We start from the raw sequence: 24286 nt of genomic DNA, 5'->3' as shown, positions 1-24286 counted from the left end.
AAAAAAGAGCTTAAGCGTAAGTGCTATACAATAACATATTATCATTTAGCCTTGGACGCCTGCTTGCATTCACAGTAATTGGACAATATGGATCTATACACACAGATATTAATGATACCTATGGTGATCCATTCTTGTATGAAATGTATATCACATTAGTGAAATCATAAACATATTTTTGTAATGTACTTAGGAACAATGCTATTTGATGCCACTTCCTGTTTTGTCAATGGGTGAAAGGTTGTGTTTCATCGCTTCCTGGGATGTCACTTTGGGGTGGGGTCAAATCGCATCACTTCCGGTGATGTCATCAGAGGTCAAGGGTCGTGAGGCGAGGGGTGGCCCACTTTTTTGAGGCGAGGAGTGGGACACTTTTTTTGGGTGTGAGGGCCTATTTCTTGTCCCAGTCCGATCCTGGACTCTCCCCGATGGCGGCAGGCTTACTATTGGCAGCCAGGGCATGTTTGACGACCCGATGGAAAAATGTACACACCCCAAGCAAGAAGGAATGGATCAGTGTGGCTAAAAGTATGTATTCGATGGAACAAATAACAGCGGGGCTCCACAAGGTGGGAGGATCATTGGAACTGGAATGGGTTGAGTTTGTTAAGAAATATGTGTCACCCGAAGTAGACTGAGCCGACACACCGCTGGAGAATTGGACTGAGAGTGCCGGGAGCACTATGGTGAAAATAACACGTTAAATGGTGAATGCAAATGGTTAAAAGGGATAAAGGGATCGCCTGAAACAGCCTAGAATCTCATGAGACTCCAATGCAGGTGGACACTGCCGCTGTATGATATGCCATGTGGACTAGATGGGAAAGAGTCATAGTTTTGGGGGTTGAGGGGGCGGATGAGGGGAGGAGGGAAGGGAATGGGGTTAATGTTTATGGTTCAATGATTGTTTTGACGGCTGAAGGCCGAAGACGAACTTGGATTCCCCAATAGGTGTTAGCGCATTTGTGACATTCATCTCATTACGTCCGTTGCCTCGATGGAGGCTGTTTAGTTTTATCATTCTAAAAATGTTAATAACGGCTAATTTGAAGGAAAAAAGTGGTTATTAGTAGCATCTGGTTAAGCCACACTTTGTGGTGCGAGGGGCTAGATCAGTATACAATGCAAGACAGGTCAAAGTAGGGTAAAATCACATACACTGGCAAAGCCGTGCCTCGTAGTGCGAGGGGCTACATCAGGTGTACAGAATTAGAATGGGTGCACAGTCAGGCAGAGCATTGATTCAGTACATAAGTGAATTGAACAGCGTGGGGCTGCAGGTGAAAATCAAAGAAAAGGATGCTCTAGTGGTTGCAGGTATGTTGAATGCAACACACAGCACAGGGCTGGGGAAAGACAAACAAGTGGTTTAAGGTGGTTAAATGCAAAACACTGTGCAGGGAAGTCAATTCAGTGGAAGAGGGTAAGTTAAATGTGAAGCACAGCTCAGGGCTGGAAAAGGTCAATCCAGTAATTACAGGCAGGACTCAGTAGGTAAGTGAAAACATAATGGAAAGCCTCATCTGATGGAGCGTGGGCTTCCACGGGCATGCAGACCAGCAAGGGACACAGTAAGTCAGAAAATAAAAACAGGCAAGCCTTACAAAGTGCTAGACAGTCTGACGCATGGGCAACGACAGGAACCACCAAGCAGGGCATTCGAGTGGAACAACAGCAGCCACGGGAACAGCGAAGCAGTGACCCGGAAGGCACCTGCAGGCAGAGCCTCATCCTGAAAGCTGGAGGGCAGGGCCGGCGGCTGTCTCGGGCATAGTGAGGGTGACAAAACGATCACAGGGATGGACACACATCAGAGGCAGGTGTGGCGGCAGCCATTTGCATCCAAAAAGAGAGGGAAAGTAACTAAGGTGTTAAGTGGTGGAGACGGAAAGGGAAGTAAAGAATGCAGGCAACTCTTGGTGTTGGCAGAGACTAGTTACAAGGCAGGGCCCCTACTTGCCCGGACAGTCCCAGACAGGGAAGATTTCCTTTCCCGTGGTCCTTTATACGGGGCCGGCTTCATCCCTGCATGAATTTAGGCCGACACTTAGATTTATTGCTGGCAGACACAAAGAACATGCTTATGACTCACATAGATAGAGGACTGGCAAACTCATGCTACACATAAACAGCAAGCTGCACAGGAATACATGTGAACTGCTTACTGATGCTTAAACACAACAAACACGAAAAGCCATGTCAATAAAGATGGAAGCCAGAGCTGCATTGAAGTGAATGGAAGACACTGAAGAGGCTCAAAAACACAGGGCAAGGCCTCATACACTGATTTCCCTGAGAAGCGCAGACCAGGCTGTCAGTGCAGCTATTGTGCACAGTCTTGCGAAGGACACCAAGAGAGAGAAAGTGTCAAGTTAACAGAAGAGATAGGACACCTGCAAGAGTAAAAGCTGAAATTCCTCATAAAAGCAAGCAAAGAAGGGCCAGTTTGTGGTCCCTACACACTTGTTCTGAACCTGGGAGACAAAGCCCACTCATCCGCACCAGGCAGAGACCGTTGTTCCCACCAAATTGAAGATAGGTGATACAAAAGTGACACTGCATGAAGTTACAAGTCCTTGCTTGCGGCCAGGGGAGTTGGAGGGTGGCAACCTCATTAGAACAGACAGCCCCCTGACGCCCATCTCCCCATCCCCATTGTGCTCATGTGCTGGTAATTTTCCCAGGCTAAGAAAGCTCATGCTGGCCAATCCTTACCCGCATTTAACGCTGCTCACAGTGTGTTGCAGCAGCCACTCACATCACACTAGCATGACATGATTTCACTTGCAACATCTTGTAGGTGGTCCCAGGCGGAGCTAATCAATATGTCCAGACCAATTAGATCATCCATCCATTATATCTATCCAAACTGTTCACCCAATCTCGTCTCATCTGGAGGTTTAGAAATGTATCTTTTGATGTCACTGTAATAAAACTTTCTGACAATCCTGTAACGAGTTGCGAGCGCACTGGAAACCCTGAGACATTTGTGCACATCTCTGTGTTTTGAAATGTTATTAAAGCAGTACGTTTGTCAAATTCCTGGACTCCTCCGTGACTTGGGTGTGGGGATTTCCCCTGGGCTAGACCTCTGGCTTTTACTTTGCTTCAAAACCTCACAACAAGTTCAGCCTAACTGACAAAGCAAAGGAGAGGTCAGAATTTCCCTCTCCGGAAGGGCACTATCAGTTTAGTGTCATAATCTTTTGGTTAAAAAATGCCAATGCCACCTCTCAGAGGATGGTGAGTCAGGTCCTACATGGGCTAGAGGACTTCAGTGTTGCCTATCTAGATGACACTGCAGTTCTCAGACATACCTGGGAATACCAAATACCCCACCTGAAGCTGGCGTTTCAAGCCATGTAGAAGGCTGGCTGAACTATCAAAGTGCCAGATAGTGCTAGAACAAGTGGGTGGCAGTACGGAAGAGCCTCTCCAGGCCAAAGACCACCCAGAGACAGGTGAGAGCATTCATGGGCCTCACAGGTACTGGAGGCCTTTCATCAAGGAGCATGGAATCTTTGTCCTGCCCCCAATGATGACATCTAAGAAAATACCAAAGAAGTCACTTGGATCTCTGCACGTCAAACATCCTTCCGAGGCTTGAAGGATGGCTTGTGCAAGGCACCATTTCTAAAGAGTTAGAATTATGTGCAGGAATTAATCATTCAGACAGACGCTTGTGAAGTAAGTATTGGTGCAGTTTTCGGGCAGCTAAACTCTGAGGGGGTGGAGCAACCTTCTGTGTATCTTAGTAGACGCTTGACCAAGCTAGAGTGAAACTGTTCCCAAAATTAAGAAAACAGCTTTTGCTGCAGTTTTGGCAGTATGTATGTAGATATTTGGCTCACATTTTACGAGAGCACAGTCTTCTGAGGTGGCTTATAAGCTCATAAACTCCTTGCCAAAAGCATTGTGTACACCTGCGCACTGTTGAATCAGTAGCCTGGTCTGTAGCATTGGCCTCCAGTGGCACAGAGCAGGAGCAGGTCACAGGTGCCCTCTTGACAGCTTCAGTAACAGCCTTGTCACTACAGCGCAAGGGCTGCATTTAAAATATTCACCTCAATCCTCAAACCTCAAAACTAAGAGAGTTACTATCCTGGTGGCAGCTGTAAACTTTAGATATAAGCCATACCTGAGTTTAAGATATGGTGGCTAGTATCTCTTATACTTATTACACCCACATCAATTTGATATCCTACAGTGTCAGCAGTGTGAGCCCAGGTCAGCTGTGGAAGGGTTATGTGCATTGTGGTCACACAGCCTGGCCCTGACAATCGATAGGGCAGTAGACCGGATGGCATGCCTCTCCTCTTGTTCTTTTATGGGGTTGTTGTTTATTGTACAGTTTTTACTCTTTATTCAGTTTGTTTCACATTCATGTTATAAATGTTACTTCACCTAGTGTTTGTTCAGTTTGTACCACATTGTTAAAGTATTCAATAAAACATCTCTCTTCAATGAGCCAGTTTCCCAGCAGGAGCCATCCTGGGAAATAGGAATCAAACAGGAATCAAATAACATACCCATTCCAAAAGGATTAGTCTCCCACAATGGACCTGCATACCAAAAGATAATTTGATGCTGTTGACAAGGGAAGGGGGCAGAGTTAGTGTAGACAGTGGGAGATCCACACATCTGGGGAAAGCGTCCACCATCCTGTTCCACTCTGTATTCACACTTTTTTCTGTCCCCTCCACTATTTTTACCACAAAACACTTTGGGTATGATGTCAGAAGGCAGAGACCACTTGTCTCAAGGCCAGGGATTGGACCTCTTAAATCGAGTTTGCTGCTGCCCAATCAGCTGTGAGCATTTGACTTTTCTAAGATGGCTCTCCCATTCCTTCTCTGATTCACTCAGGAACAAACACCTGAGCAAGACTTTGCTGGGCCTCTGTTGGGTGAGTTGACCTTTCCAAAGTCCTCTGCCATTGAGGCGAAGACTGAGCGTCCAAGGCAGAGGCATGCTCTATCCCTACCCATCCCCAGGACACATTGGGGGTGACCTGCTGCTGGAGCAAGACATGCATCTCTGCCAGCCACAATCTTGCCAGGGTCGTCACTGTGCTGAAGCGGTGTGCCAGCCTCACCTGTGTTTGGGAGTCTGAGAACGAGGAGCAATCTTGACCCTGAGCCCCTGAATTGGGTCTCAGAGCACCTGAGAGCCAGAACAAACAGGATGCCTGTGTTTTACCATCAAACTACTGTGAACCATGATTCGAGCCTAATTTAACCCTGTTTGAACCAACAGAAGCCTCTGGAGCTGTCTTTGGTACTCGCCAACCTTTGAACAGCTGTGGCGTACTTTCTAACCAGTTTGCTGCCACATTGTGCCAGCTGAGCTTGTTGTTGCTCCAGCTCAAACAAAGAAGCATCACTGCACCTGCAACACTCATACCATTGTTCCAACCTTATGCCTTTTTGCCGCTGATCCAGTCAATTGTCAAACCGTGGCTTGTGTTCTTACTGAACCATACCTTTGAGGACAGCATCAAACTGACTCGCCATTGCGCATCCATCATCAGCTCCCCCACCTTTGATCCTTGACCACCAACAGGGATGTCATTTAGGGGTCACCAGAGGTCGCAACTGCGACTTCTGAGGTCTCCCTTGCAACCTCTGTGGTCTCCCTTACGACCTCTAAAATAAAACTAAAAACAAAAAGGTTTTTTTTTTAAATGAACGCTCCTGGGCTGTGGCCAGCAGCATGTGGCTCTTTACTTCTGGAGTGGCTGGCTTTCTTGTTCAAGTCTAACACTTTCAGCACTGACACTAAATAAGAAAGAATAGGAATACCAAATCATACCAAATAAGGTGTCTTTCTGGAATTCTATACAATAATTGTTAGACTCATTAAAGGTTTATTTCAGGCACACTTCAGGGGTGAGTCACTGATTTAGTCTGGTCTTAAACACATCAAATTCACAATGCAAAATCCTCCAAAAAGAATTTGGAGTAGAATAAACATCAATTGCGGACTATGTATTTTGCTTTTCGCAAGTTGCAGTTATAGCATGCTTTTTTCTGCCAATACATATGGTGATCCATTCTTGTATAAAATGTGTATCACGTTACAGAGATATTGTAAACCTATTTTTCATAGTGTACTTAGGAACAATGCTATGTGAAGGCACTTCCTGTTTTGTCAAGGGGTAAAAGGCTGTGTTCCATCGCTTCCCGTGATATCACTTCAGGGTGGGGTCAAATGACATCATGTCATGTGATGGCACCAGAGGTCAAGGGTCATGTGATGTCACTTCCGCTCTCCCTGGCATTTTGGTGAAGTGACGTCCCTGACCGCCAAACTGAATCTGGTGGCCTCCACGATCTGCATCGCTCAAGCATCACTTCAAACCGCAGCAACCTTCAGTTCGACGCAGACTTCACAACTGCTTGTCATATGGACTACCGCAACTGGTGCATTCAAGCCTTAATCGTACCTTCCGCACAGCACCAAGGATCATGGATAGCTGTTGTGGAACTGCAAAAACAGCAAAGGTATTAATTGACTGATAACTGCTCCCTGGTGGTGTTTTGGGCCCTAGAGTTTGACTAGGTGACTTTAATCCCTTTTGTTTGCAAGAACGTATCCTTTTCAAAGAAAACTGTGTTTATTGTTTGCACCCCTGTTTCATTACCCAGAGACTGTATTCTTCTATCATTTTCATATTTTATGTTCTTTCTGCAGGGGTGGGATTTTGTACTGTTTTGTATTTAGTTATTTTTGCATATGGGGTGTTTAATTAAAGTATATTTATTTATATAGAACCTTGATTGGACATTCCTCTATTTTTGAGTTTTCTCCTTTGCTGTTTGGGTTGCTACTGTTTCCCATTCACAACATTCTATAGAGTATAGCCTTCACTCAGCTCACGTTACAACAAAAGGCGAAGGAGCAACATCCCTTGACGGTGCCTGTTTTACCTTTATGTTTGGGTTCACTCTTGGTCTGTAAAATGTGAGGGCTGGGTAGGCGCTTTAGCTACTACTCATCCCTGTACTCCTGGGTCCTGCAGGGCAAAAGTCAATTTGTCACAAGCATAAAGACACATGCATGTTGTCTAACTATAGCTCACTCATGAAGTTAATCTAAAGAAGCAGAGATGATGTCCCGGCAGAGGAGAACCGTGTTTGGATTTTAGAGAGAGCAGCACTGTTGTGCAAAGTGAAACAAGAAGCAGGAACCACACATCCATGAGAGAGTTGTAAGATATAGAGCCAAACCATGAATAGCATGAGAGAAATTGATCAAGAGTCAAGCCATGCATAAGTAGAATTGCTAGAACCCAAGATAAGGAGTGAGGAAGTCAACAGAATCATGACCAGCTCTTCTACGCTCAGGCATTGGTCCCCTGCAGCTCTATCATATCACTGGTTGGAGACACACACCATCTGAAGACAAGCACTTTGAGGCCAATAAAACACTGCATGTACTTGCATTAAAATACTTACCAATGGAGTGCTGGAAATTCGAGCTGTATGCAGAATTGCATACACGCCACCATGCCCCGTTTCATTCAGCAGATGGTAATCAAGCGTTTTTTTCCTTCTGTATTCTGGGACTTGTAGTCCTGCATTATAATGGGGTAATCCAGGGGTAATCCAGGTTTGGGGAGAAAAAACACAACTCATGGAGCATGCTGGTGTGTATGACCTTTGTGACGCACCACTTGCTCCTGTAACTTGCAAGCCGACAAAGAACCACTAAGCCTCACTAAGCATGTCATGCCGAATCAGCCACATCACCCCTTTGGCAGCTTACACTACCAAACCAGTTCGAGCAAGCAAACCGTTCATATCATCTGGTAACCACCTCACCATCGCACAAGCCCTTGTAGGCTCAAAGTTGGATTATTGTAATGCCTTGCTTTGTGGCTCATCTGACAAAAACATAAATAAGCTCCAGGTCATAAAAAACAATGCCCTCCGGGCAGCACTGGACTTAAGCAAATTTGACCACATCTCTGAAGCTCGGAGATCTGTACACTGGCTCCCTGTCAGAGAGACGATTACTTTCAAAATCCTTTCAATTACGCATATCTGTCTGTCCAACAGGGTCCCACCTTACCTAACCCAAAGAATTACTCCTCATACATCATCCAGACCTTAGAGATCCACCCAGAGCCACTGACTGGTCAAACCTAGATTTAGACGCAAAAGAGCCGGTGGCTCCAGCTTCCCGACCGTGGCAGCCAACCTCTGGAAAGATTTACCCCTGCACATACGTTCTGAGCCATCCTATTTCAGCTTCCGGAAATGCCTGAAGACCCATCTCTTCAATTAACCAGATGAAAATGTGCCCAATGTCTGTAACCAGCGCCTAAATGCCCCCGGGCTTTGTGCGTTTATACAATGAAAAAATACATGAATAAACCACCAAAAATAAACACACATAGAATAGGCGACAAAGAAAATTACAGCAAGGGAACAGGGTGGGGAGCTGCTAGTGACTCTTGGTTATGTGTTTTTTTTACACCTTCAGCCAGTTCTGGGGTTTGAGCTCACAGCACTTTGCATTCTGGCACTTACACTTTCACATTTTCAATTTTAAGCATGCAACCCAAGTCCCTGTGAACTCAGTATTCTTTCTATAAAATTACAAAACGCCCTGGCTTGAGTCACAGATGCCATGGATAAAGGTGGATACAGTTGTGAGAATAAAAATAGGCAAAACCCCAAAGGGCAAGAGAGCATCTTAAAAGAACACCCAGGAATCCCCACTTTTGGAGTGATATTAAATGCCCTACAATATTGTGGCAAACAGGGCCCTTGTAATGGGGCAGCGGGAGGGTGTACGGGGGTGGGGAGAGAGTGGGCGGCTATATTGATCGAGTACTGTTCAAAGTATAGAGATGCCAGGCACATAAGCCACCAGACCGCAAGGTTTGGCCAAGCGCACTGTCTGGCCCCCATTCATCCAACGCTACATTTTGTACAAACTTACATTATTACAAATCGGCCTTGGAAACCCAACCCAATTATCACAAATCTTTAGTACACATTTGCCTCCTCCCGTTCGTGGTTCCAGAGCTCACCTAACGGGACTGACACACACCCATGCTGTCACAAAACATGTTTCTCCAGCTCCATTCTTCCTTCCCCTGTATGTATTCCTATCATCTATTTCCCGCTTTCCCATCCTCATCCTCCCCTCACTCATTTTCTTTCTTCGAGCAGAAAAGGTCTGTTGGCGGGACAATACATCAGTCTATGGACAATACAGGGTATTCTGATACTACTACAGTGGTGATCTGTCGCAGTATAAAAGCATATTAAAATAACATAACTTTTCAGTCACTAGCACTTTGCATGCTGGGACTTGCAGTTTTCCTTTTCCCATTGTAAGTAGGGGAGTCTGTTCCCCTTTCACACAAAGTCCTGACGACTAAAATGTTATTTCAGCAGAAAGGTGACCTGGACTATTTGAGGCCAGTTGGTAACCGCCAGTGGTTGAAGTGAGCGGGAACGGTCGGGAGTGGTGTTCCACTACTTTTATTTTTTACTGTCAACAGCGCCACTACTTTTTACAACCATTTTCACCATTAAGCAACTGTTCTTTGTGAAGTTAAAGCACACTTCTTCACTTTGCCACCGGATGTCAGTTACAGATAAAGTGAAATCTGTCTCAACTCAATTGGCTATCAACCAGCGTGACTGCACCCCTTGAAAAATGTTGCACGTTGCTCCCTTCCTTCCTACTCTGTCCGCCACCAGAGTCACAGTTCCACTACATTTTTGGTACACTTCTACCACTGGTAAATATAATCACTGTGGAGCAGAACCCTATCTCTGCACATAGACTTCATACATAGCTCTCAACCATTTCTGTTGCAAAGGCGGGTGAAATCACCCGATTTTGTTTTTGGCGGGTGAGACGCCCATTGAAATGAATGGGCGTGCAGGAGGCTTGGCGGGTGAGTCAGCCCTTTACAAGGCCGGTGACACCCGCCAAAAGCGTGTGAGTTGAGAGCTATGCTTCATATCCCGCAATAGCTGGCTGTGGATTCACTGGAGAGCAGTGGCTGCCTCTTGCTCACATCTAAAGCAGAGATTTGCGTTAGGATGCCCCAGAGAAGCAGAGCGCTGAAAAGGGTCAAAGGCAAAAAGACACAGGTGCCACCCCTTCTCCCCCTCCTCCGCCCTCTTCTTCTGAATGTCCTCTTCCGGGGATCCTGGTCCCTAATGTCAATAAATCTTCATGGACAGAGTGGCAAAGCGTGACAGTGCAAATGGTAGAGATAAATGAGACCCTCACAGCCCAGGCAGAAGTATGACGTATGTAATATATGCATTTCACTGAAGTACGCTTTCTTGAAGCAGCCCCCACTCCCGTGCGGCCCCCATATAACAAGGGAGAATGACGCAACAGCACACAGACGCCAAACGATCTCCACGGGCCCAACTGTTTAGCGTGACGCATGTGCAAAGCGCCCCATAGATGTCACGCAAAGGCTTCTGGGACGCCCTGCACGGCGTGGTAGCACAGACGCCGCCTTCACTGGCGATTCTATTTTCAAGGGAAAATCGAACAACCGCAAAGATGTCAAAGTAAGTAAAACCTTACAGGGAAAGCAGCCATTTCTCATGTTTATAGTGTGCTGTGAATCTCGGCAGCTGAAATCTATTATAGTGTTGTGAAAAACGTATTATATTTCCAGACATAACAAAGACCACTCGATTTTAGCCATGCATGGTGGAAGGAATGGTCTAGGGGAAAGTGTGCCAAACGCTTTGAAAACTTGGCACAGTTTGGACATTTAAGAATGCAATTAGTAACACCCCAGCGGCACAAACCACCATAGCCTAGGTTTATTCTCGTGACAGTTTCACAAGTTTTTTCTCACCCCCATGTCTCCCTTTTATTCCCTGGCATTGCAAATGCGATAACATGGTAAAAGTTTTGTTTTGCCCATGTGAGCCTTTGCGTTTTTAAATTAAGTTGTCCTCACAGGTTCCCAAAATGAGTAATGATTGTAAGGTACACACTAGTTGTTTATTGTACAGTTTTACTCTTTATTCAGTTTGTTTCACATTCATGTTATAAATGTTACTTCACCTAGTGTTTGTTCAGTTTGTACCACATTGTTAAAGTATTCAATAAAACCTTTGTGCCAACATTTCTTTGCACATGCTTATTGTTTCGCCCTTCCCTGGGCTTTATCAAGGCACATACATTAATTTGTGTTTGTGTGTCAATTCTGTGTCACGTTTCACATTTCGGTGTATACATTTCATAATTGTTACACAAACATATGCTGTTAATGCTTTCAGTAATATACACAAGATTCTTTCTCTTTTCTTCTTGTTTCTGAGAGAATAAACATCTGTTGTTCTTAGGTACCGAGTGTTTGTACACTGGTATACGGTCCTGGTTAGGTGGTTTGGGGGTTTCTGTGGTTGCTTATAGGTGTTCTTGCAGTTTTTGCCAATCCTATCTGTTGTTGTTTATATCAGGCCTGTAGGCCTGATATAAACAAATCACTGAAATACCATCTCCATTGCCTGTTGTGCAGGATCTATCTACACTTTCTTTTTCAAGCGGTTCTGCTCCACTTGTAGTTGATAGAAGAGCAAGTGCTGAATCAAAAATTGTGACTCGTAATACACTTTACAAAGAGAGGAAGAGAGACTTGAATGCATGGGCTAGACAATGTATGGAGAAAGGTGAAGAATCTGATGTCTTAGCTACACTCTCTAATCTAGAAAGTCTTCCTGAGCAAAATGTCTTTATTGACGGGATGGGAATACATTTGACTGTAAAGTGGAATAGACTGAAGGACAGGGATATCCACAAGGGTTGGGGGATTTGAATGTTTTAGCTTATTCAAGAGATACTGCAGAGAAAGTAAATGAGCATGTCGAGAGGGTTTTTGAGTTTAGAAGGTAGTTAGAAAGGTTACCGAATGATGAAATAGATGGTGATAGTTTGGATGCTTTTTATGTACAGAAATGGTTCCTTCCTCTTTGTATGTCAATGAGTGAAGAAACGCGAATTTGTACAAGAGATGCACTTAGATGGATTTCAGACATGTCGATATCTCCCGTAGCAGTATATGACACATATAGTCAGTATTCTCCAGAAATACAGAGGAAAGTGATACAGGTAATGGTAGAATACCTGCAGGATGAATGTATAAAGAGAAAGATTTGTTGTCCCGCAGAATTATTGAATATCTATAAGAGAGCTTTTTCATCTGACCCTGCTTCCACCGCTCTATCGCTCGATTTAGCTCTGTTGCTTAGTAATCGTTCGGAGTTGCCTATTTCTCAGTTGCCTATGAGAGAGGTTCCTCCGACATTTGTACCTAAAGTTGAGGTCCCGGCTAATGCTGCAACGGGTGTAGCCGCTTATGATATTGATGCACATTATGTATCACAGTTTTTTCACGTCCGTTCTTCAGACAGGAAGTGAATACTATTAGAAAGTCCATTCCAAATATTCAGGATTTTATAAAGAAATAGAATCTGTCTTGCAATCAACAGTTTTCACTTTGGGTCATATAGATTTGTTGTTTCCCGTGCTCCTACCTGCTGACTTATGGAAACAGATTAGGACTGTAGATGATGCAGCAGGGTTAGGTGACACATGGGATAGTTTGGTCAGACAGGATAGAGAAAGGAAAGCTGGTGAAAGACCACCACAGATGATGCTGACTTTGCCTGATAGAATAGTAGCAAAATTGAAGACCTTAATTCCCGAGAGAAGAATTGTTTGGGACAAACTTACTTCTTGTACCCAAGGAAAATCTGAAGGTGCTATCGAATTCGTTAATCGGTTCGAACAAGTATTCTGAGATTTTAGCGGGCAGGATTTAAGCACTGAGTCTGGGAAAAGATTATTTGTGTACAAATTTGTGCGTGGATTGTTGCCTGATATCCAAGCATACATTATGACTTCCGAGAGTGCTTGACAAGCTAAATCACAGTCCGAAGTTTTGCACATGGCTCAGTATTATGAGAATAGAGTCAATAATGAGAAAGAAAGAATTGAAAAAAAAAGGAGATCTGAAAACTAAGTTAGTGTTGCAACAGATAGTTAGAGAGCCTAGAGGGGGTAGTACACAGTTTTGAGGACAGTATGGTCCACAAGGTAATGTGCCGTTGTGTCCTGTACACGTGAACCAATGTGCTTATTGCAGACAAGAGGGTTTTTGGCGAGAACAATGCCTGATCCTCCAGTAGAGGTTGAATAACACATATGGTGTCATGGGTAGACGATCCAGAGGCCACTCTGGGGTAGGGGGTCCTGGTAGAAGCCAGTTTTCTCAAAATTCTTAGTCTTTTTCGCAAGATAATCAGCAACCAAGTGTGGATAGCAGAAATATTTTTGATAATCCTTCCACTGCCTATCTTTCTGAAGATCTTCCCTTTGACGATATATTGTTTCGTAAGGACAGCCCGAAGCAGGGTCTGGAACCAATGCCTATTCAGAAAGGTCCCTACGTTAAGATGATCGTAGGGAATAGGAAGCATCTATTTTTGATAGACACAGGGGCACAGAAGTGTTCGATTGACCATTCACGGGTTCCAGACATTCCACTGTCAGGACAGACTAACGTTTCTGTAGGGTTTTCTGGTATGCCAGTATTTAGTCCAGTTGCTTTGCCGGTACCAATTTCACTGGGTCCATTTACGTATCACTGTCCGTTTCTTTTGACAAAGAACTGTGGAGAGAATTTGTTGGGGTTGAATCTGTTGAAGGAATTAAATGCGGTAATTCATTGTTCTTCGGATGGAGTGCGTTTGACGATTTCACCACAGCAGTTTTCTGCCTCACAGTTTCTGGCTAGACCTTTGCCACTGGAATTTAATGAAGTTGCAGAGTGTTTATGGGCGATTGATGATAATGATGTTGGTGTTTTACAAATTGAGCCTGTTGGAATCATTTTGAAAACAAGAGTGAAGTTGCCATGAATTCCACAGTATAAGATTTCAGTTGATGCTGAGCAAGCTTTGAAGTGTATAGTTTCTGATTTTGTACATCGTGAGGTAATTGAAGAAATTGCAGGAAGTTTGTGCAAAAGTCCGATTTTACCTGTGTATAAAAAAGGGGATAATGCAATTCCTTTCTGTTTTATTATTGACTTACGCGATATCAATAAGATTGTTGCTCCACAATTTCCAATTGTGCCTGATGTAACGACGATACTAATGATGATTCCAGCGTCTGCTACTCATTTCAGTGTTGTAGATCTTAAGAATGCCTTCTTTAGCATTTCTATACATGAGGATAGTAGATATTTGTTTGCGTTTACCCTAGGGTGACGCTCGTTTACATTCACCCGTGTGCCACAAGGGTACACGGAGAGTCCAAGTATCTATAGTAGGGCTTTGAAAGAGCAGCTCGATACACTTGAGTTGCCTTCTACTTGTACATTGTTACAATATGTCGATGATCTTCTCTTAGCTGCAGATTCAGAAAGTGCTTGCAAGGAAGGCACTGTGTTGTTGCTTATTCATTTAGCAAAACATGGACATAAAACTTCACTGAAAAAGTTTCAGTATTGTCGACAGGAGGTCGCCTATTTAGGTTATCTCCTGTCAAAGGAGGTGTTCTGACTTGAGTGTCGTGTAGACCGATGAGACCTCCGTCCCCAAGTGACGCACAGGGGAACAAAATAGAAACCCGCTGTGCGACCCTTGAGGCCACAGGTGAGAGATGTCTTCCCAGATCCACGGAGCCTCTGGAACACCGATGCTGCTGTCAAGAAGGAATGAGGTTAAGCACCAGGCAATCACAATACAGGCAGGTAAACAAAAGAATCTAAAGTGTCTTACCTATCTGGTGTAAGGGAGACCCAGGTAACCTAGTAGGGAGGTTCGAGGCTCAAAAAGATACAGCGGTCCCTGGAGTGGTAGAACCGCAGGTAAGCGTGGATACAGGTAGGCCACCTGTAAGATAGGGCTTGACTTGGGCGTAGAAGTACAGCAAGAAATTCAGGGATGATCCAAAGACAAGTCGATATGCAGTCCAAAAATCCGGCAACAGGTAAACAGTTCCGAGCAAAGGTACAAAGAGGTGTCCAAGAGAGTCCAAGATAGAGTTCCGTGGTCGAGGTAGCAAGGAGCAAGTATAAACGCCAAACAGAGTCCGAAGCCAGCTGAGAAGCAATGATCGTCCTGTCTCTCAGTTCTTTATACTGTGTGTCCCTGGGTCATGTGACGTCTACCAAGATCACGTGAGGAACGCCACACTGTATCACGTGACCGACGTGATGACGTATCTCCGTCCCTTCTGCGATACATCCTCCAAGGCAGTTGCCAATGCAGGAAAGGTTGTAAGCGAGCCCGTACACCAAAGAAGGAACGGTGTTTTCGGTTCTGTGGGTTCACCGAATCCCTTGAGCCTCGAAGCTGGGGTGGAGGTGTTTGGGGAATGTGAGCAGTGTTCTGATGTGGGGAGGCCTGATGTGCTGAGGATCACCTAACATAGCCCCTCCCCTACGGCCCACGACCCCGTGGGCAGGATGGATGGTCTAAATGGAAACGGGCTACCAAGCGAGGGGCGTTCAGATCAGAGGTGGAAACCCATGAACGTTCCTCCGGGCCGTAACCCTTCCAATCCACCAGATACTGGATCCCTGCCCTAAACCACCTGGAGCCCAAAATGGCCGACACCTCGAAAACATCAGGAGAGGACAAGGACACCGGCGCAACAGGGGTACGAAGACGGATAGAGTCGGGACAAGGTTTGAGGAGGGAGACATGAAACACAGGATGGATGCGCCAAGAGCTGGGAAGCACTAGACGGAAAGCCACCGGATTAACAACCTTTGAAATCACATAGGGACCGACAAAGCGAGGTAGCAACTTCCGACAACCCACTAGGCGAAGATGACGGGAAGACAACCAGACCCTGGAACCCACCACCAGAGGGGGAGCAGCCCGACGTTTGCCATCCACACGGGCCTTCATAGCAGCCTTTGCTTCAGTGAGATGAACCACTGTACTAGCGTGTAAAATAGAAAGATCCCTAAGACATGTCGTGGCCGCAGGGTTCGCAGAATCAGAAGCATCAGGGACCGGCAAGACCTTGGGATGTTGGCCATAGAGGGCGTAAAAGGGAGAATAACCAGTGGCTGAATGAGCCGCATTATTATATGCGAACTCCGCAAGCCGCAAAGCGGCCAACCAAGAGGTCTGATGTTGCAACATAAGGCAGCAAAGGTATTGTTCCATAGATTGGTTCGTCCTTTCGGTCTGTCCATCGGTCTCAGGATGGTAGGCCGAAGAATACCTGGTATCAATGCCCAATAGCTTCGTCAGGGATCTCCAAAACCGAGAGGTGAACTGTGACCCTCGATCAGATATAATGACCGAAGGAAGGCCGAATAGCATGAACACATGTTCAAAAAACAAATCCGCTAATACAGGAGCCGAAGGGATGCCTTTGCAGGGAACAAAACGGGCCATTTTAGTGAACGTGTCCACCACCACCCAGATGGAGTCGAAGCCCTTCGACTTGGGGAGATCAGTAACGAAATCCATCGTCAACGTATGCCAGGGCCTGGGAGGTACCGGAAGCGGAAGCAACAACCCAATTGGTCGACCCCTTTGATGTTTAGCCTGAGCACATACTGCGCATGATCTAACATAACATTCTACATCGCGCTTCATAGAAGGCCACCAACACCAACGCTTGAGAAGATCTAAAGTGCGCTCTTGTCCGGGGTGAGCATTAAAGGGAGCGTCATGAGACCACTCAAGGGCCAGATTACGTGTGTCAGGTGTGGGAAGCAACAGGCGTTCATGTACGAACGGTAATCCATCAGAGAACACTGGGTCCCATTCTCGCAACTGGTCAGAATGATCGCTAGTCCAGGATCGAACCGAGTCTATCAGTGACAATGAGGGAGTACAGAGACAAATCACATGACTCTTTCCGAGAACAGTGTCGGGGAATGTAGGCAATTGGACCCCCCCCGGGGAACGTGACAAGGCATCCGCCTTCCCATGTGCCGTTCCAGGACGGTGCATAATACGGAAGTCAAAGGAGGAAAAGAAAAGATGCCATCGGACCTGTCTGCTATTAATGCATTTCAGAGAGGCCAAATCCTGTAGATTCCGATGATCGGAGTATACTGTGATAGGATATTTAGCCCCCAGAAGATGATGACGCCAAACACGGAAAGCGTCCATGACAGCCAAGAGTTCTTTTTCCGTAACGGTATAATGAGACTCAGTACTGGAAAACTTACGGGAGTGGTATGCCACTGGATGTAATTTGCCTGTATTAGGACATGTTTGTGACAGTACCGCCCCGAGGGCAAAGGAAGAGGCATCTGCCTCGACTATGAACGGAAGATCAGGATTGGGATGTTGGAGTACCGGTGCGGTAGTAAAGGCGGTTTTCAAAGTCTCAAAAGCCTCCTGCTGTTCTCTCTGCCACTGATATGGTACCCGAGGACTAGTCAGGGCCGTGAGTGGGGCTACAATCGTGGAAAAGGAAGAAATGAAACGCCTATAGAAGTTGGCGAATCCTAAAAAGGCCTGCAAGGACTTGAGTGTTTGAGGTACTGGCCAATCTAAGACTGCTTTGACCTTAGACTCGTTCATGGATAACGCCCCAGGGGTGATGTGGAAACCCAAAAACTCAACAGAGGTCTTATGGAACTGACATTTCTCAGGTTTGGCAAATAAGGAATGTTTGCTTAAACGGGTTAATACTTCTCGGACGTGTTTTACATGGTCATCCAGATCACGAGAGAAGATCAGGATGTCGTCCAAATACACAACCATGTACACATCCAGAATATCCCTGAAAATGTCATTCATGAATCGTTGGAACGTGGCCGGGGCGTTACATAAGCCAAAGGGCATGACAAGATATTCGTACAAGCCGTAACGAGTACAGAAAGCAGTTTTCCACTCGTCTCCCTCGCGAACGCGTACCAAATTGTATGCGCCGCGTAGATCGAGTTTGGTAAAAATGGAAGCATGTGTTAAATGATCTAAGAGTGGAGTGATTAACGGGATGGGATATCTATCCTTCTTGGTGATCGCGTTAAGACGCCGATAATCCACACAAGGACGTAAATCCCCCTCCTTCTTGGGTACAAAGAAGATAGGACTTGCCGCTGGTGAAGTGGAGGGGCGGATGTGTCCTAAACGCAGGGCGTTCTGTACATATTCTTTTAACACCAGTTCCTCCGAAGGAGACAAAGAGTAGATCCTGCCCGAAGGAACAGTGGAATCAGGAAGCAATTCGATTGGGCAGTCATAAGTTCTATGTGGAGGAAGTACCTCAGACGAGCCACGATCGAAAACTGATTCGAAAGCCCGATATTCTGGCGGAATCCCAGACACCAACCCCCCAACAGTATGGGACTGTATGACTTCTGGATCGTCAACTGTCAGTGTGAGTTGTGCTAAGGCTCCCAAGACCCGAGAGGGTGTGTCAGGGGCTTGATGGATCGGGAGACAATAATTCTGACAAATATCGGACTCAAAGAGTACAGTGCCTGCTTGCCAATTGATCAGTGGATTATGTTCACGTAACCAGGGAATCCCTAGTATGATACCGAATTGAGGTGCGGTGATCAAATCAAAACATAAGGTTTCTGTGTGTATGTCTTGTATGTTCAACAAGAGGGGTGCAGTTTGATGTCTAACAGGACCAGAAACCAATGCGGAGCCGTCTACGGCTTGGACATGTTCCGGTCGTGTTTTTACCACTAAGGGTAGATTGAGGGAATGGGCCAAATCAATATCTATGTAATTACCAGTGGCACCGGAATCAATAATGATATTGACTGCATGTAGAAGGCCAGTAGAGGGACATAGAGTAGCCTTTACGGAGATGGGTTGAACACGAGCAAAGGCAAGAGGGGTTCCCGGAGAAGATGATGGGACACTCGACCTGGTCTCCGGTTCTAAGGTCGAGCCATCCGAAAAACCTGACTCTTCTTGGGACGTCGAGGACACTCTTTCACGAAATGTCCAGTGGTGCCACAGTAAAAGCACGCATTATCTACCCTTCTTCGTTCCCTCTCAGATGTTGTAATAGGACTGCGTACCCCTCCCACTTGCATAGGTTCTTCAGTACCGGAAGCGGGAGTATTAACAAGAGTAGGAGAGGAGGAGGCCCCCAATTCAGCTCTACGCTCCGATCGGCGTGCATCTACCTGCAGGACGAGATCAACCAATTCCTGATACTGAGTGGGCATAGAAGGGATCACTGCTAAAGCGTCTTTCATGGTGTTACTCAACCCCCTATAAAAGACCACCGCCCGCTTGTTTTCTGGCCATGATGTTTCCGCAACTAGCTGATTGAACCGGGTGATGTAATCTATCAGAGTTCTTTTGCCCTGAGTCAATTCCAACAACTCCAAATCCCTAGACTGTGCCTTGTGTCGAGTATCGAATACTCGGGACATTTCTAGGACCAACAAATCAAAGTCATAAAGAACCGGGCTATTGTTTTCTAACAGGGGATTAGCCCAAGCGGCAGCTGTTCCAGCTAAATGGGAAAGGGCGAAGGCGGCCTTAGCAGTGGACGTGGGAAAAGCCAAAGGCCTGCATAAGAAATGTAACTTGCACTGGTTAACAAAGGTTCTGAATTTCTTGGGATCACCCTGGTAACGTTCAGGAGCAGCCAGGGGGGAAGGAGTTGGGAGGATTATTGGAGTCGGGACTGGGGGTGTAATGGAGGAGCTGCCATCTCCAAACTCCGGGTCTGCAGGAAGGGAATGCTGAACGCTCTGTATGGTATCCAACCTTTGATGGATCACTGTGTTCGCGGCGGCCATATCTGCCCTTAATATTGTAATTGCCTGAACTAGAGCAGTTATGGGTTCGTCCGTGGATCCCTGCATCGTCTAACACGACTATACGGCTTCTCAGTCTGTTCTGACTTGAGTGTCGTGTAGACCGATGAGACCTCCGTCCCCAAGTGACGCACAGGGGAACAAAATAGAAACCCGCTGTGCGACCCTTGAGGCCACAGGTGAGAGATGTCTTCCCAGATCCACGGAGCCTCTGGAACACGGATGCTGCTGTCAAGAAGGAATGAGGTTAAGCACCAGGCAATCACAATACAGGCAGGTAAACAAAAGAATCTAAAGTGTCTTACCTATCTGGTGTAAGGGAGACCCAGGTAACCTAGTAGGGAGGTTCGAGGCTCAAAAAGATACAGCGGTCCCGGGAGTGGTAGAACCGCAGGTAAGCGTGGATACAGGTAGGCCACCTGTAAGATAGGGCTTGACTTGGGCGTAGAAGTACAGCAAGAAATTCAGGGATGATCCAAAGACAAGTCGATATGCAGTCCAAAAATCCGGCAACAGGTAAACAGTTCCGAGCAAAGGTACAAAGAGGTGTCCAAGAGAGTCCAAGATAGAGTTCCGTGGTCGAGGTAGCAAGGAGCAAGTATAAACGCCAAACAGAGTCCGAAGCCAGCTGAGAAGCAATGATCGTCCTGTCTCTCAGTTCTTTATACTGTGTGTCCCTGGGTCATGTGACGTCTACCAAGATCACGTGAGGAACGCCACACTGTATCACGTGACCGACGTGATGACGTATCGCCGTCCCTTCTGCGATACATCCTCCAAGGCAGTTGCCAATGCAGGAAAGGTTGTAAGCGAGCCCGTACACAAAAGAAGGAACAGTGTTTTCGGTTCTGTGGGTTCACCGAATCCCTTGAGCCTCGAAGCTGGGGTGGAGGTGTTTGGGGAATGTGAGCAGTGTTCTGATGTGGGGAGGCCTGATGTGCTGAGGATCGCCTAACAGGAGGGAAGAAGATTGACAACTGAACACATTAAAATCATTTCTAGCATGTCTGTCCCAAATACGCAGAAAGAGGTTAGAACCTTGATAGGAATGGCTTCTTACTGTAGACAGTGGATCCCAAACTTTTCACTAGTGATATCACCAATGTTGGCATTGACAAAGAAGAGCATTTCTTTGCCACTACCGTGGAACTTGGAACACCAGAAAGCTTTTGATCTGCTCAAGACTACACTGTGTTCAGCACCAGTTTTGGGCACACCAAATTATGAAAAGGCCTTCGAATTGTATGTGCATGAACGTGATGGATGTGCTTTGGCTGTGTTAATGCAGGAACATGGGGGGAAGAGTAGGCCATGCGGTTACTTTTCCTCTACCCTTGATCCTGTTGCATGCGCTTTGCCGAGATGTCTGAGAGCTATCGCTGTTGCTGCTGCGTCTGTAAAACAGAGCGAGGGTATCGTCCTAGGCCATTCTTTAACCTTGCTTGTACCTCACTCTGTAGACGTTCTCTAAACCATAACTCAAACACAACATCTTAATTCTGCACGATTAACGAGATATGAATTGACCTTGTTTGCACCGCATATCCAAATTAAAAGATGTTATGTATTAAATCTGGCTGAATTGTTACCTCTTCCGCAAGACATTGCTTGCAGTGACGAAATGTCACATGTCTGCCTTTATACCACAGAACAAGAAACTAAAGGCAGCCTTTGAACAATCCTCTAGTGGAGCTGTTTTGCGATGGCTCCTGCTTCAAACTTCCGGATGGTTCATTCACTGCTGCTTATGCCATCACTACACTAAGCACGATCGTGGAAACCAAGAGAATTTCGCATAACTCCGCGCAGGCCGCAGAGATTATTGCATTGACTCAAGCTTGTGAAATTTCCGAAGGACTTAGAGTGAATATATATACTGACAGCCAGTATGCTTTTGGGGTGGTTCACAACTTCGGTAGACTATGGGCAGAACAAGGTTTCTTGACCTCACATGGAACAAAGATCCAATATGGCATCTTGTTAGTTCAGGTACTCTCAGCGCTTGCGCTTCCCACTGAACTAGCAATTATGAAGTGCGCGGCACATCAGAAAATCATAGATGATGTAGGAAAAGGGAACGCTTTTGCTGACCAGATAGCCAAACAGACTGCTACTCACCTCTATTCAGATATGTATACTACAAGGGAAGCCACAAACATTTGTACTATAGATGAAGGGATTGATTCCATAAGAAATATCCAAGCAGATGCCTCTCTAGAAGAAACCAAGCAATGGGCTGAGGGCTTGGTGAGGTTGGATGAAGAAGGGTGTTGGGTGGATAACTCAGAGGGAAAATGGATGTTGCCCGATGCGTATGTTACTATGATGATTTCAATGGCCCATGGTCCCACTCATATATTTGCTAGGAAGATCTGCAAAATGTTAGAATCTGTCTGGGTAAATGTTAACATCCCGAAAACTGCTGAGCGTTTTGTCCAGAGTTGTATGGTCTGTCTACAGCACAATGTGGGGAAGGGTACATCGACACCAAGGGGTAGTTTTGGTCCTCTTTCTGTCCCTTTTGAGGTAATTCACGTTGATTTCATTGAAACCATTTTAAATATCTTTTGGTAGTTATTTGTGCTTTTAGTAAATGGGTTGAAGCCTTCCCTGTGAAAGATGCCAAAGCAATGACAACGGCGAAAACCATGCTTAAGGAATATTTGCCTAGGTTTGGTTTGCCGAGGGTCATCTGGTCGGATAATGGTCCACATTTTATCGCTGCTGTTATTCTGCAAGTATGCTCGGGATTACAGGTCAATAAACGGTTCCATTTGGCTAGACATGCTCAAAATGCTGGACTTGTAGAACGTCACAATGGTATTCTGAAAAATAAAATTGCTAAGGTTTGCGCCGGCACCAATTTGAAATGGCTGGACGCCTTACCAATAGCTCTCCTCTCAATGCGCACAACGCCACAGACTAGGATTGGGCTCTCCCCTTATGAAATTATTATGGGGAGGCCAGCTAACATTTGGAATATCCTCAAGCCTAGATATTTAAGAGATGTGGAGCACTTACTTCTTTCTGAATACTTTGATCGGTTAACTCAAAACTTGTATTTGATTTATCAACAGGTGCGAGAAGCCCTCCCAGTTAAATATGAGGGGCCAGGTCACAGAATTCGACCCGGCGACTGGTTGCTCACGAAGTCATTTGAGAGAGCATCCAGTCTCGCACCTCGCTGGAGAGGGCCTTTCCAGGTCCTAGTGGCCACACAGACTGCCGTACAAGTAGCTGGAAAGAGACACTGGATCCACGCTACGCATGTCAAGAGGATACCTTTTCCTTTACCACACGACGGAGAAGATAAGAAGAAACCTACTTGCTCTGTTCCCAATGATCAATCAGTCTTGAACAGCATCAAGGGTATTTCGGAGACACTTCCTGAGCCCACGGGGCATGGGGAGACTGCTGCTTTGTCTCTGAACTCTTCTGTGGATACTCTTGCACCCTTGCACGATCCTGCTGTTATTTCACCACTTCCACCAGGAAATGACACACTGTTCCCAGATCACACAGTACCAGGAGTCTCAAGGTACGATCTGCATCCACGGTACTAGACTTATGGCATGGCTGTGCCCACTGGAAACAACTGTTGAGCTTGTCCTTTGCCACTTTTTGCGCTGAAGTATAAGCAAGTGTCTGGGGACGGCGAAAAACTGTCTTCAATCAAGAAATCACGTGATCAGGAGATCATCAGCGAACAGACTACAGAGTTTTTCGCAGGAACTTTTCGGGAAAGAGCTTTGAGGAACAATGCCTGTCGTTATCTCTACTCGTGCAGAGCAACCAATCAATTGTGTGGCCAACAAAGACATTGGACAATCAAATACATGGTCCTTAAGGACTTATTGTTTTCTTGTAATTGTGTTGACCAGTCTAACAATATTGATTGCTTTTGGATTTTGGTATATTGAAAAGGTGCACCCACTTGAAACATTTTTTTGCCTACTGAGAATGTTCCCACTATGTCTACACCTTTTGTGCACCTGCACACTCTATCTCCTAGGGACTCTCAACACAGACAGAGCTATCACTACAACACACTTCTGTTAATAATGAATGCAACTCATGTGATTTTGAATAGAACAAATTGTTGGATCTGTTCGCATTTGCCACAGCATGGGGAAAAAGGGATGGGCTGGTATATTCATCCTTTGCCTTTAACTATTGCATGTTATGCCTCGCTATTCTTTGGTTGTTGGAATGATAGCATCTCAGGGAACTTTGACGGGGCTCATTTGAATGAGTTTGAAAGGCGAGTCCTGACGCCTCTGGGATGCTCACTTTTTGCAAATAGGAGCAAGCTTAATGTTGCTTCTATTAGGCCTTCTGATAGACTATCTCGACCTATCTCAACCTTTCCAATCACTGATTTCTTTCAACATGGCTCGTGTAGGCAACCGGGATGCCACGCCACCTTCCTACACTATCAATCATAGCCCCAACTCTGTCTCCTTCTGCATACAATGGAATGGTTCTCAGTCAATGGGTAATTTTGAGGATTGTACC

The 24286-nt window shown here is 45.8% G+C and overlaps 1 long non-coding RNA gene across 1 annotated transcript in view; it reads left to right on the top strand.

Annotated features, from left to right (window-relative positions):
* The first annotated feature begins 10463 nt into the window (after positions 1–10463).
* The window catches only part of LOC138527290 (uncharacterized), a 29614-nt gene continuing 15791 nt past the window's right edge, over positions 10464–24286 (top strand). The window contains exon 1 of the long non-coding RNA XR_011283858.1: positions 10464–10553. This is a non-coding gene — a long non-coding RNA (uncharacterized lncRNA). The remainder of the gene's footprint in view (positions 10554–24286) is intronic.

The sequence above is a fragment of the Ambystoma mexicanum genome, chromosome 14 (genome assembly GCF_040938575.1).
Source record: "Ambystoma mexicanum isolate Mex_15411 chromosome 14, UKY_AmexF1_1, whole genome shotgun sequence".
Taxonomy (NCBI): Eukaryota; Metazoa; Chordata; class Amphibia; order Caudata; family Ambystomatidae; genus Ambystoma; species Ambystoma mexicanum.
This window is presented reverse-complemented; position numbering and strand designations above follow the sequence as displayed.